We start from the raw sequence: 12570 nt of genomic DNA on the forward strand, positions 1-12570 counted from the left end.
CAGCCAAACTAAGCTTCAAAAGCAAAGGAGAAATAAAACCCTTTCCAGACAAGGAAATGCTGAGGGATTTTGTCACCACCAGGCCTGATTTACAAGAACTCCTGAAGGGGCCGGGCGCTGTGGCTCAAGCCTGTAATCCCAGCACTTTGGGAGGCCGAGACGTGTGGATCACGAGGTCAGGAGATTGAGACCATCCTGGCTAACACGGTGGAACCCCGTCTCTACTAAAAAAAAAATACAAAAACTAGCCGGGCGAGGTGGTGGGCGCCTGTAGTGCCAGCTACTCGGGAGGCTGAGGCAGGAGAATGGCGGGAACCCAGGAGGCAGAGCTTGCAGTGAGCTGAGATCTGGCCACTGCACTCCAGTCCGGGCGACAGAGCGAGACTCCGTCCCAAAAAAAAAAAAAAAAAGAACTCCTGAAGGAAGCACTAAATATGGAAAGGAAAAACTGGTAACAGCCACTGCAAAAACACACCGAAATATAAGACTATTGACACTATGAAGGAACTGCATCTACTAATGTGCAAAATAACCAGCTAGCATCATGATGACAGCATCAAATTCACACATAACAATATTGACCTTAAATGTAAATGTGCTAAATGCCCCAATTAAAAGACACAGACTGGCAAATTGGATAAAAAGTCAAGACCCATCAGTGTGCTATATTCAAGAGACCCATCTTATGTTCAAAGACACACATAGGCTCAAAATAAAGGGATGAAGGAATATTTACCAAGAAGCAAAAAAAAGCAATTTTTTTTTCTTGCTTGCAAGTAGGTTGCAATCCTAGTCTTTGATAAAACAGACTTTAAACCAAGAAAGATCAAAAAAGACAAAGAAGGGCATCACATAATGGTAAAAGGATCAATGCAACAAGAAGAGTTAACTATCCTAAATATATATGCATCCGAAACAGGAGCACCCAGATTTGTAAAACAAGTTCTTAGAGACCTACAAAGATACTTAGGCTCCCAGACAATAATAGTGGGGGACTTTAACACCCCAATGTCAATATTAGACAGATCAATGAGACAGAAAATTAACAAGGATATTCAGGACTTGAACTCAGCTGCGGACCTAATAGATATCTACAGAACTCTCCACCCTAAATCAAGAGAATATACATTCTTCTTAGTGCCACATGGCACTTATTCTTAAACTGGCCGCATACTTGGAAGTAAAGGACTCCTCAGCAAATGCAAAAGAATGGAAATCGTAACAGTCTATCAGACCATAGTGCAATCAAATTTGAATTTAGGATTAAGAAACTTACTCAAGACTTTCGCTCGCCGAGGCGCGTATCAGTCGGAATTTTGAGGAGCCAACCGGGCCGTCTGTCTCTGGCAAGCCAGTGGCGGTTTAAAGGACGTGGTGGGAAGCCTGTGTGTGCTCGACTTCGTGACCCTCATGGTCGCTCCGGTTTTTCACACCTGAAAATAACATAGCAAAATAAGCCAAGATGTCTGTGAATCCAATGACCTATGAGGCCCAGTTCTTTGGCTTCATGCCACAAACGTGCATGCTTCGAATTTACATTGCATTTCAAGACTACCTATTTGAAGTGATGCAGGCCGTTGAACAGGTTATTCTGAAGAAGCTGGATGGCATCCCAGACTGTGACATTAGCCCAGTGCAGATTCGCAAATGCACAGAGAAGTTTCTTTGCTTCATGAAAGGACATTTTGATAACCTTTTTAGCAAAATGGAGCAACTGTTTTTGCAGCTGATTTTACGTATTCCCTCAAACATCTTGCTTCCTGAAGATAAATGTAAGGAGATACCTTATAGTGAGGAAGATTTTCAGCGTCTCCAGAAAGATTTTGAACAGTTACAGGAGAAGTACAAGACTGAATTCAAAATGTTGTCAGAGATCATGGGACTAGTGATTTTAGGGAGAGTTTAGTGTCCCTGGTTCAGAACTCCAGAAAACTACAGAATATTAGAGACAGTGTGGAAAAGGAATCGAAAGGACTGAAAATATCTTAATTGCTCAGTAGTCAAAAGGAGGAGCCTGTCAAAAAGTAGAATCATAAGGAATTTATACCAGTGACTGTTCAAACCAACCATACTTTTTATTAGATTTGCTTTGTCAAGTCTTTCTTGTATTCTGTGTCTTCCTCTCTTTTGGTCCACTTTCCTGAGGTATGTGTGTACTACTTTGAACTAGGCTGTAGCATCTGTTCCTTAGAGTCTTCTAATGAGTGGGAAGGGATCAAATGAAGAAGCCATGGCTAGTTAAAGATATTTGCAGAGTTACACCTTGGTCATAAGTTCTTTGTGACCTTGATGATTTTGACTTACTCTTTGGATGAGACCAGATGAGAAAAGGATTAAATGGGTGGCTCCTTTAGTATTATTGTTATTTTTGAGGCAAAGTCCCCTTCTGTTACCCAGGTTAGAGTAGAGTTCAGTGGCACAGTCTTGGCTCACTGCAGCCTCTGTGTCCTGGGCTCAAGTGATCCTCCTGCCTCAGCCTCCCAAGTAGCTAGGACCACAGGTGCGTGTCACCATGCTTTGCTAATTGTTTTTGCAGAAACGAGGCCTCACTATATTGCCCAGGCTGAGTGGCCTTTTTATTAACCAGTCATTACACTGTGGGACAGCCAACATAGAGTACTTTCTCTCACCCTGTAAATTTTCTTACATCAGGGAGTCAATATGTAGTGGAAAGAAGCGTGTAGCAAAAAAGACAACCTTGGTCTTTAATAAAAAAGAAGTTGGTTTATTTCCAAAATAAATCTGACAAAAAAAACCTGGTGATGTTAAGCAATTTACTGTCTTAGAGTCCTGCCGGAGAAGACCTTAGACAAAAAAAGAGAACCCACTGGAATAGAGAAGGAAGCATATAGCATACTCAGTAGTGAAATTTAATTTTACTGACTGTTAGGTATCTATGCCAATTTATTTTCATACTTCAGTGGGTTTCGGAATCTGCCTTATACCTAATATTTAATTATTTATTCACACTCACAAGCATCAAACATTTAATTCCCTCAGTGGGAAATTTGTGTTTAAACTCAATGGAATCTAATATTTCTTTATGTCATTAGTCCCTGTAAAATGTTAGGTCACCCAAGGAAAGGGAAGAAATAGCAATGGCTGCTCCTAAGGTGTTGCTAGCCCTCCATGTCTTCCTAAAGAGCAGAACTTGGAGTTTCTCCTTTATGTAGAGAAGAAGTAACTTAGGGTGTATTTGCAAAGAAATATTCATAGACACTGAAAGCTTGTGTTTACATGAAATATGTTTATTATCAAGAAGTCCTTTTTCCAATTCTGTACATTAAATAAATATGTTTTAAAAGGAAAAAAAAAAAAGAGACTTACTCAAAACCACACAACTACATGGAAGTTGAACAGCCTGCTCCTGAATGGCTTCTGGGTAAACAACAAAATTAAGGAAGAAATAAAGAAGTTCTTTGAGACCAATGAGAACAAAGAGACAATGTACCAGAATATCTGGGACACAGTTAAAGCAGAGTTTAGAGGGAAATTTACAGCACTAAATGCCCACATCGGGAAGCTGGAAAGATCTGAAATTGACACCCTAACATCACAATTAAAAGAACTAAAGAAGCCACCAGGTGCGGTGGCTCACACCTGTAATCCCAGTACTTTGGGAGGCTGAGGTGGGTGGATCATGAGGTCAGGAGTTCGAGGCCAGCCTGGCCAACATGGTGAAATCCCATCTGTACTAAAAATATAAAAATTAGTTGGATGTGATGGTGGGTGACTGTAGTCCCAGCTACTTGGGCGGCTGAGCAGGAGAATAGCTTGATCCTGGGAGGCAGAGGTTGCAGTGAGCCGAGATCCCACCATTGCATTCCAGCCTGGGACAGAGCAATACTCTGTTTTTTTTTTAAAAAAAAAAAAAACTAGAGAAGCAAGAGCAAACAAATTCAAAAACTAGCAGGAGACAAGAAATAACTAAGATCAGATCAGAACTGAAGGAGATAGAGACACGAAAAACCCTTCAAAAAATCAATGAATCCAGGAGATGGTTTTTTGAAAAAATTAACAAAATAGATAGACCACTAGCTACACTAATAAAGAAGAAAAGACAGAAGAATCAAATAGACACAATAAAAAATGATAAAGGGCATATCACCACTGATCCCACAGAAATACAACCACCATCAGAGAATACTATAAACACCTCTATGCAAATAAACTAGAAAATCTAGAAGAAATGGATAAATTGCTGGACACATACACCCTCCCAAGACTAAACCAGGAAGAAGTTGAATCCCTGAATAGACCAATAACAAGTTCTGAAATTGAGAAAGTAATTAATAGCCTACCAAAACAAAAAAAGCCCAGGAACAGAAGGATTCATAGCTGAATTCTACCAGAGATACAAAGAGGAGCTGGTACCATTCCTTCGGAAACTATTCCAATCAATAGAAAAAGGACTCCTTCCTAACTCACTTTACGAGGCCAACATCATCCTGATACCAAAACCTGAGACACACACACACACACACACACACACGAAAACAAAATTTTCAGGCCAATACCCCTGATGAACATCAATGCAAAAATCCTCAATAAAATACTGGTAAATCAAATCCAGCAGCACATTCAAAGCTTATCCACCACGATCAACTCTGCTTCATCCCCAGGATGCAAGGTTGGTTCAACATATGCAAATCAATAAACGTAATCAATCACATAAGCAGAACCAATGACAAAAACCACATGATTATGTCAATAGATGCAGAAAAGGCCTTTGATAAAATTCAACATGACTTCATACAAAAAACTCTCAATAAACTACGTATTGATGGAACATATGTCAAAATAATAAGAGCTATTTGTTACAAACCCATAGCCAATATTATACTGAGTGGGCAAAAGGTGGAAGCTACGAGCTGCCTGATGGCCAGGTCATCACCAACGGCAATGAACGGTTCCACTGTCCCGAGGCGCTCTTCCAGCCTTCCTTCCTGGGCATGGAATCCTGTGGCATCCGTGAAACTACCTTCAACTCCATCATGAAGTGTGATGTGGACATCTGCAAAGACCTGTACATCAACACAGTGCTGTCTGGCGGCACCACCATGTACCCCGGCCATCGCAGACAGGATGCAGAAGGAGATCACTTAGCCCTGGTGCCCAGCACGATGAAGATCAAGATCATTGCTCCTCCTGAGTGCAAGTACTCCGTGTGGATCGGCACCTCTATCCTGGCCTCTCTGTCCGCCTTCCAGCAGATATGGATCAGCAAGCAGGGGTATGACGAGTCTGGCCCCTCCATCACCCGCTGCAAATGCTCCTGTGCGGACTGTGACTTAGTTACATTACACCCTTTCTTGACAAAACCTAACTTGCACAGAAAACAATATGAAATTGGCATGGCTTTATTTGTTTTTTTTTTTGTTTGTTTGTTTGTTTCTTTTTCTTTTTTTTTTTTGGCTTGACTCAGGATTTAAAAACTGGAACAGTGAAGGTGACAGCAGTCGGTTGGAGTGAGCATCCCCCAGAGTTCTACAATGTGGCCGAGGACTTTGATTGTACGTTGTTCTTTTTTTTTTTTTAAATAGTCATTCCAAATATTGTGAGATGCATTGTTACAGGAAGTTCCTTGCCCTCCTAAAAGCCACCCCACTTCTCTCTAAGGAGAATGGCCCAGTCCTCTCCTATGTCCACACAGGGGAAGTGATAGAATTGCTCTGATGTAAATTATGTAATGCAAAAGTTTTTAAATCTTTGCCTTAACGCTTTTTTATTTTGTTTTATTTTGAATGATCAGCCTTTGTGCCCCCCCTTTTTTGTCCCCCAACTTGAGATGTATGAAGGCTTTTGGTCTCCCTGGGAGTGGGTAGAGGCAGCCGGGGCTTACCTGTACACTGACTTGAGACCAGTTGAATAAAAGTGCACACCTTAAAAAAAACAAAAAACAAAAAACAAAAAAACAAAACTTAGATGACGGGTTGATTGGTGCAGCAAACCACCATGGCACATGTATATCTATGTTAACAAACCTGCATGTTCTGCACATGTATCCAAAAACTGAAAGTAAAATTTAAAAAATTAAAAAATAAATTAATTAATTTAAAAAAAGAAAATGAAAGCAATGCACCTTTGGGAGAAAATGTTCTCATTACACATGTTTCTTAAAGGACATTTTCCCAGAATCTATAAAAAATTCTTACAACTCAATAATAAATAATTCAATTAAAGATGGTCTTAAATTTGGACAGATACTTCACAAAAAAATACAGATGGCCAATAAGCATATGAAAAGATGCTTATCACAAGTTATCAGACAATATCAAGTGTTCTCAAATATGTGGCACACCGGTACTCTTTTGTACATTGCTGGTGGGAATGTGAAACAGTACAACCATCTTGGAAAAGTCTGCCAATTTTTAAAATAAAGGTAAACATACACCCACCAATTCTATTACTAGATATATATCAAAGAAAAGTGAAAACAGGTCGGGTGCAGTGGCTCCCAGCACTTTGGGAGGCCAAGGTGGGTGGATCAAACTCCTGAGGTCAGGAGTTTGAAACCAGCCTGGCCAACGTGGTGAAACCCCTGACTCTACCAAAAAATACAAAAATTAGCTGGGTGTGGTGGTGGGTGCCTATAGTCCCAGCTACTGGGGAGGCTGAGGTGGGAGAATCGCTTGAACCTAGGAGGCGGAGGTTGCAGTGAGCTGAGATCATGCCACTGCACTCCAGCATGGGTGCCAGAGTGAGACCCTGTCTCAAAAAAAAAAAAAAAAAGGAAAAAGTGAAAACGTGTTCATAGGAAGGCTTGTACATAAATGTTCATAGCAGGTTTATTCACAATAGTCAGAGAAATAGGAAACAACTCAAATATCTCTCTGTAGGTGAATGGGTACAAAAATCGTGGTACATGTAAATAGTGGAAAGTTATTTAGCAATAATAGAAATGAATTACTGATATATGCCATAACATGAATGAATCTCAAAAGATTATGCTGACTAGTGAAATTTGCTAAGAGAGTAAGTCTTAAATGTTCTCACCACACATACACAAATGGTAATTATGTGAAGTAATGGGTGTGTTAACTAACTTGATCATGGTAATCAGTTTACCGTTTATATGTATATCAAAGCATGTCGTATATCTTAAATATATATAATTGTATTTGTCAGCTATACCTAGTAAAGCTTGGGAAACCCCTTACACACTTAAAAAATATAACACTGTAAGAGGCAAACAGATGGCAATTCTGCTTTGCACAATACAAGCAAGGTTTGATCTTACTCATATGACTTTTAAAATTGTATATAAAAATGAGACTCAGGCCGGGTGCGGTGGCTCATGCCTGTAATCCCAGCACTTTGGGAGGCTGAGGTGGGCGGATCACCTGAGGTCAGGAGTGCGAGACCAGCCTAGCCAACATGGAGAAACCCTATTTCTACTGAAAATACAAAATTAGCCAGGCGTGGTGGCACATGCCTGTAATCCCAACTACTCGGGAGGCTGAGGCAGGAGAACCGCTTGAATCCAGGAGGCAGAGGTTGCGGTGAGCCGAGATGGTGCCATTGCACTCCAGCCTGGGCAACAAGAGTGAAACTCCGTCTTAAAAAAAAAAAAAAAAAAGAGACTCAAAATTGAAATATCTCTTTGAGAAACAGATACTTATCTGTGTAGGGTACAAGTATTTCAGATTATAATTCCCCCCAAAATATAACAACAACAACAAAAACGTTATGCTGAACAAAAGAAGAGCAAGACGAAAGAGTACATACTATGTCGTTTTATTCATACGATGTTCTGGAACATGGAAAACTACTGTCTGGCATCAGAAAGCAGATCTGTGGTTGCCAGTGTAGGGAAGACTAATACAAAGGGGTATGAGGGTGAAGGAAATGCTATATAACTTGATCTGTTTGTATTTGCAAGGGTGTATACATTTGTCAAAACTCAAATAACTATACATTTAAGATACGTGCATTACTTTGTATGTAAATTATACCTCAATAAAGTTGATTTAAAAAATGAAGAATACAGGCTTTTGCATTAGAGTGACCTGTTACTGCTTCTCATTTGTACCCCTTGTATAAGTTACTTATCTAAGTTCAAATTTCTTTATCTGTAAACTGGGAATATTAATAGTATCAATTTCATACAGTTGCTATGAGATTTAATAAGATATTATATGTTGTATACTTTCAAGATCTGTCATAGAACTTAAAAATCAAAGGTAGTTCCTATTATTGCTACACGTGGTTTTTTTTTCTAATCACATCATGAAAGAATGCGGTTGATAATTCAGCCCATTTTTCAGAAGAGCTGCCTTTATAGATCTCAGAGTAGATGTGCACCTTTGCCTACCACCCACAGATCAGGCAGGCAGAACATACAGACCACACTCTGAAAAAGCACCTTCTTTAATGCCAACTATTAGCAGGGAAATTAGGCTAAACTTCCTCTCCCAATTGAGCTAGAGTATGACAATCTGTGTGCCTGGATACGGGGAGGGGCCCCACCTTTTAACACAAATTGAGACTTCTTTGGAGCAGAGCTACCCAGTTAGCCTAGAGCTACTCCAGGCTGACTCCAGTAAAAATGGGCTCCCTGACCCAGCTAGGTGTCAGAACAACAGATCTGTCTTAGATTCATCTGTGGTGTTATGTTTCACTAAGGTTTTCTGCCCTCCTTGTCTATGACAGCTTGCTTGGCAACTTGAGCCTGCTCTGCCCACAATTTGGTTCTCTGCCACTTACCTTATGATTACTATCTCAGTAACAGCTCCTGTCTGAACTTACCAGTCACACACCAGTTTAATCACAGCCTGACTAGCCAGCTCTGCACCACCTCCTGCAGAACTTCTTGCCCAGATGGCTGCTGCCTTCTTGCCCAGATGGCTCTTCTCTTGGAGCCACCAGAAGAGTGAACCCTTCAGACTGAATAGCTCTCTGCTGGCACCTGGGAGAAGCAGGAAGAAATTTTTAGATTAAGCTTATTTGAACTTCTAATCTGAAGTATCAGAGATGCATTCCATCAACCCTGCCAGGGATTCCAGTCTAAGATGAGAATTGAGGATGCATAATGGTTTGAGATTAAGACCAGGGTTTGATGAAGCGGGGTTTGATACAGCTCATGCATACAATGCCTTATTTGTCTTTGTATCTCCTGTTTTAGAGGAAGCCTTTCTGTTTGCAAGAGTTTCCTCTCTTTCGACTTTTGATTCCATATGTTCCCTTGCCTTTGGATATTGCTCAGGTTAACCTAAAAACACACCCAGTGATGACAACGCATAGAACATTCTATTTGTTTCTTTAGGCAATATTACATAGTGGTTTTCACCTTAGACAGGCACAGATCTGAATCATCTCTGCTATTTATGAGTTGTGTGATTTGGGGTGAAGCCCTCTGCTCTAGCCATTCTGGCCTTTCTTCTGCCTCTCCAGCATGCCAAGCTCACTTTTCCAGGGTTTTTGCATTTGCTCGTCTCTCTGCCTGAGACCCTTTTCATTCAGGTCTTCTGAGGATAGTTTCTTCTTGTCACTCAGATCTCAGTTCAAATGTCATCTCTTTGGATAGAACTTTCCTCACTATTATTTCTAAAATGCCCCACCTCAGTCACTACTGCACCATCTTATTTTAGTGTCTTCATAGCATTTATCTTATTTACTTGTTTATCATCTGTCTTCCCCAATTAGAATAAAAACTTCTAATCTGGGCACGGTGGCTCACACCTATAATCCTAGCACTTTGGGAAGCCGAGGTAGGCGGACAGCTTGAGCCCCAGAGTTTGAGACCAGCCTGGGCAACGTGGCCAAATCTTATCTCTACAAAAAAATACCAAAATATTAGCTGGGCATGGTGGCATGCACTTGTAGTCCCAGCTACTCCGGAGGTTGAGGTGAGAGGATCACCTAAACCAGGGGAGGTTGAGGCTGCAGTGAACTGTGATCGTGCCACTGCACTCCAGCCTGGGTGACGGAGTGAGACCCCGTCTAAAAAAAAAAAAAAAAAGAATAAAAACATCTAGAGAGCAGGGCAGGTCAGGAGGAACTTATCTTTTTCACCACAGTATCCCTAAAGTTTAGAATTGTACCCAGCACATACATAGCAGGTTTTTAGAAAGTTATCTGTTGAATCAGTCAGTAAGTTAGCATCTCCAAGCTTTAGTTTATCTATAAAATAGAGATAATAGTACTTTCCTATAGGGTTAATGAAGATAATATGAGGAAATGTTTGTAAAGGGCTTAGCATGATGCCTGACATAGTAATTGTGCTATAAATAGTGGACATAGTTATTATTATTTCTGCCTGCATTTCCCCTCTCCTGAGTATATAAGCTCCTCTAGAGCACAGATGATGTCTTATTTGTATATTTCATATTGCTATGGATATAGTAGACAATAAAACTTAGTTTCAATGAAATAAAAATTTTTCCTAGTAAATCAAGGCTTCAAATAGGCGAAATAGAAAATACACCAACTGAACCAACCAAAGATGGTGAGCTCATCTTTTGGACTCAGTTAATCAACCCTCCTCCCAATGAGGGCTTTCCTGACTATCTCGTCCTGGGAGGGTCAGGGGATAAGATGACTATCCCTTGTGTGGACTTCAGCCAGAGCACAAGTGCATTTGATTTCAGTCATGTGCTCATAGGTACGTTTTCCTTTGCTAGACTGCATGTGCTTTGATTTACTTACCTTTGTATCCCCACCAGCTGGCCCCTTGCCTTCTCTCGTACGCAGTATAGAAGTATTGAAGAATAGAACAGTGGTAAAGGGGCAATAGCACAGGGATTAAGAATGTAGACTCTGGACTCAATGCATCTGGGTTCAAATCCTAGCTTCTGCCACTTACCAACTGGGAGGCTTCAGACAAGTTACTTGACTTCTCTGTGGGCCTCAAGTTCCTCATTCATAAAATGAGGAACAAAAGTACCAATTTCACGAATAGGCAATGAAAATATTTTCTTCCTATAGGTTCTTAAAATAATGCTTTCTTTATTTTATTTTATTTTATTTTATTTTACTTTTTTTGAGACAGAGTTTGCCCTTTTGGCCAGGCGATCTTGGCTCACTGCAACCTCCGCCTCCCAGGTTCAAGCAATTCTCCTGCCTCAGCCTCCTGAGTAGCTGGTACTACAGGTTTGTGCCACCATACCTGGCTAATGTTTGTATTTTTAGTAGAGATGGGGTTTCACCATGTTGGCCAGGCTGGTCTTGAACTTCTGACCTCAGGTGATCCACCCGCTGCGGCCTCACAAAGTACTGGAATTACAGGAGTGAGCCTCCACACCTGGCCAAATGCCTTCAATTTTATGTGTACTTCATTTCACATAGATGTGCCCCAGACAGTGACTGGATCATAACAGACATTCAGTCGTGTTTATTGAATTAAATTGAAAACTTTAATGTAAATTGATAATCAGGGGTAAAGAAAAGCATGTTTATTTATTTATTTTTGTAGCTGGGACTATAAGCACATGCCACCATGCTGGGCTAAATGCATATTTAAATGGACAGGGAGAACTATAGTCAGTTCTTTGGTATAAGCATACTGATTACTTTTTTCAATTTCATATTTATTCTATTAGATGTGGTAAATGTGATGTATATTTGAAAATAGATTTCGGGGTATGTGTGGTTGGGGAATTCATGTGGAGGTCAGAGTGGAAGCAGGTGTGAGAGGGTCCAGCAGAAGAAAACATGGCTGCCAAAGTGTTTGAGTCCATCGGCAAGTTTGGCCTGGCCTTAGCTGTTGCAGGAGGCTTGGTGAACTCTGCTTTATATAATGTGGATGCTGGGCACAGAGTTGTCATCAGTGATGGAGCCCATGGAGTACAGGACATTGTGGAAGGGGAAGGGACTCACTTTCTCATCCCATGGGTATGAAAACCAATTATCTTTGACTGCCGTTCTCGACCACGTAATGTGTCAGTCATCACTGGTAGCAAAGATTTACAGAATGTCAACATCATACTGCGCATCCTCTTCCGGCCCATTGCTAGCCAGCTTCCTCGCATCTTCACCAGCATAGGAGAGGACTATGATGAGCCTGTGCTTCTGTCCATCACAACCAACATCCTCAAGTCAGTGGTGGCTTGCTTTGATGCTGGAGATCTAATCACCCAGAGAGAGCTGGTCTCCAGGTAGGTGAGCGATGACCTTACGGAACAAGCAGCCACCTTTGGGCTTATCATGGATGACGTGTCCTTGACATATCTGACCTTCGGGAAGGAGTTCACAGAAGCGGTGGAAGCCAAACAGGTGGCTCAGCAGGAAGTAGAGAGGGCCAGATTTCCGGTGGAAAAGGCTGAGCAACAGAAAAAGGTGGCCATCATCTCTGCTGAGGGCGACTCCAAGGCAGCTGAGCTGATTGCCAACTCACTGGCCATCGCAGGGAATGGTCTGATTGAGCAGGAAGCTGCCGAGGACATCGCGTACCAGCTCTCACACTCTTGGAACATCACCTATCTGCCGGTGGGGCAGTCCGTGCTCCTCCAGCTGCCCCAGTGAGTGCCTCCACCTCTGCAGGTTGACCGGCCACAGCCCCGATAATTCTTAATATCGCCTCCCTTCTGCCCCCACCCCAGAAATCACTGTGAAATTTCATGATTGGCTAAA

General features: G+C 41.4%; 2 protein-coding genes and 3 pseudogenes across 2 annotated transcripts in view; 3 read left to right on the forward strand and 2 right to left on the reverse strand.

Annotated features, from left to right (window-relative positions):
- Positions 1 to 12570, reverse strand: part of CNIH4 (cornichon family AMPA receptor auxiliary protein 4) — a 728363-nt gene that overhangs the window by 356354 nt on the left and 359439 nt on the right. The gene's annotated exons all lie outside the window — the stretch shown is intronic.
- DEGS1 (delta 4-desaturase, sphingolipid 1) overlaps positions 1 to 12570 on the reverse strand; it is a 347277-nt gene that overhangs the window by 162068 nt on the left and 172639 nt on the right. The gene's annotated exons all lie outside the window — the stretch shown is intronic.
- LOC126937417 (protein MIS12 homolog) lies at positions 1363 to 2009 on the forward strand (annotated as a pseudogene).
- Positions 3099 to 10735, forward strand: LOC126954634 (actin, alpha skeletal muscle-like; annotated as a pseudogene).
- LOC126937407 (prohibitin 1-like) lies at positions 11579 to 12462 on the forward strand (annotated as a pseudogene).

The sequence above is a fragment of the Macaca thibetana genome, chromosome 1 (assembly GCF_024542745.1).
Source record: "Macaca thibetana thibetana isolate TM-01 chromosome 1, ASM2454274v1, whole genome shotgun sequence".
In the NCBI taxonomy this organism is placed as follows: domain Eukaryota; kingdom Metazoa; phylum Chordata; class Mammalia; order Primates; family Cercopithecidae; genus Macaca; species Macaca thibetana.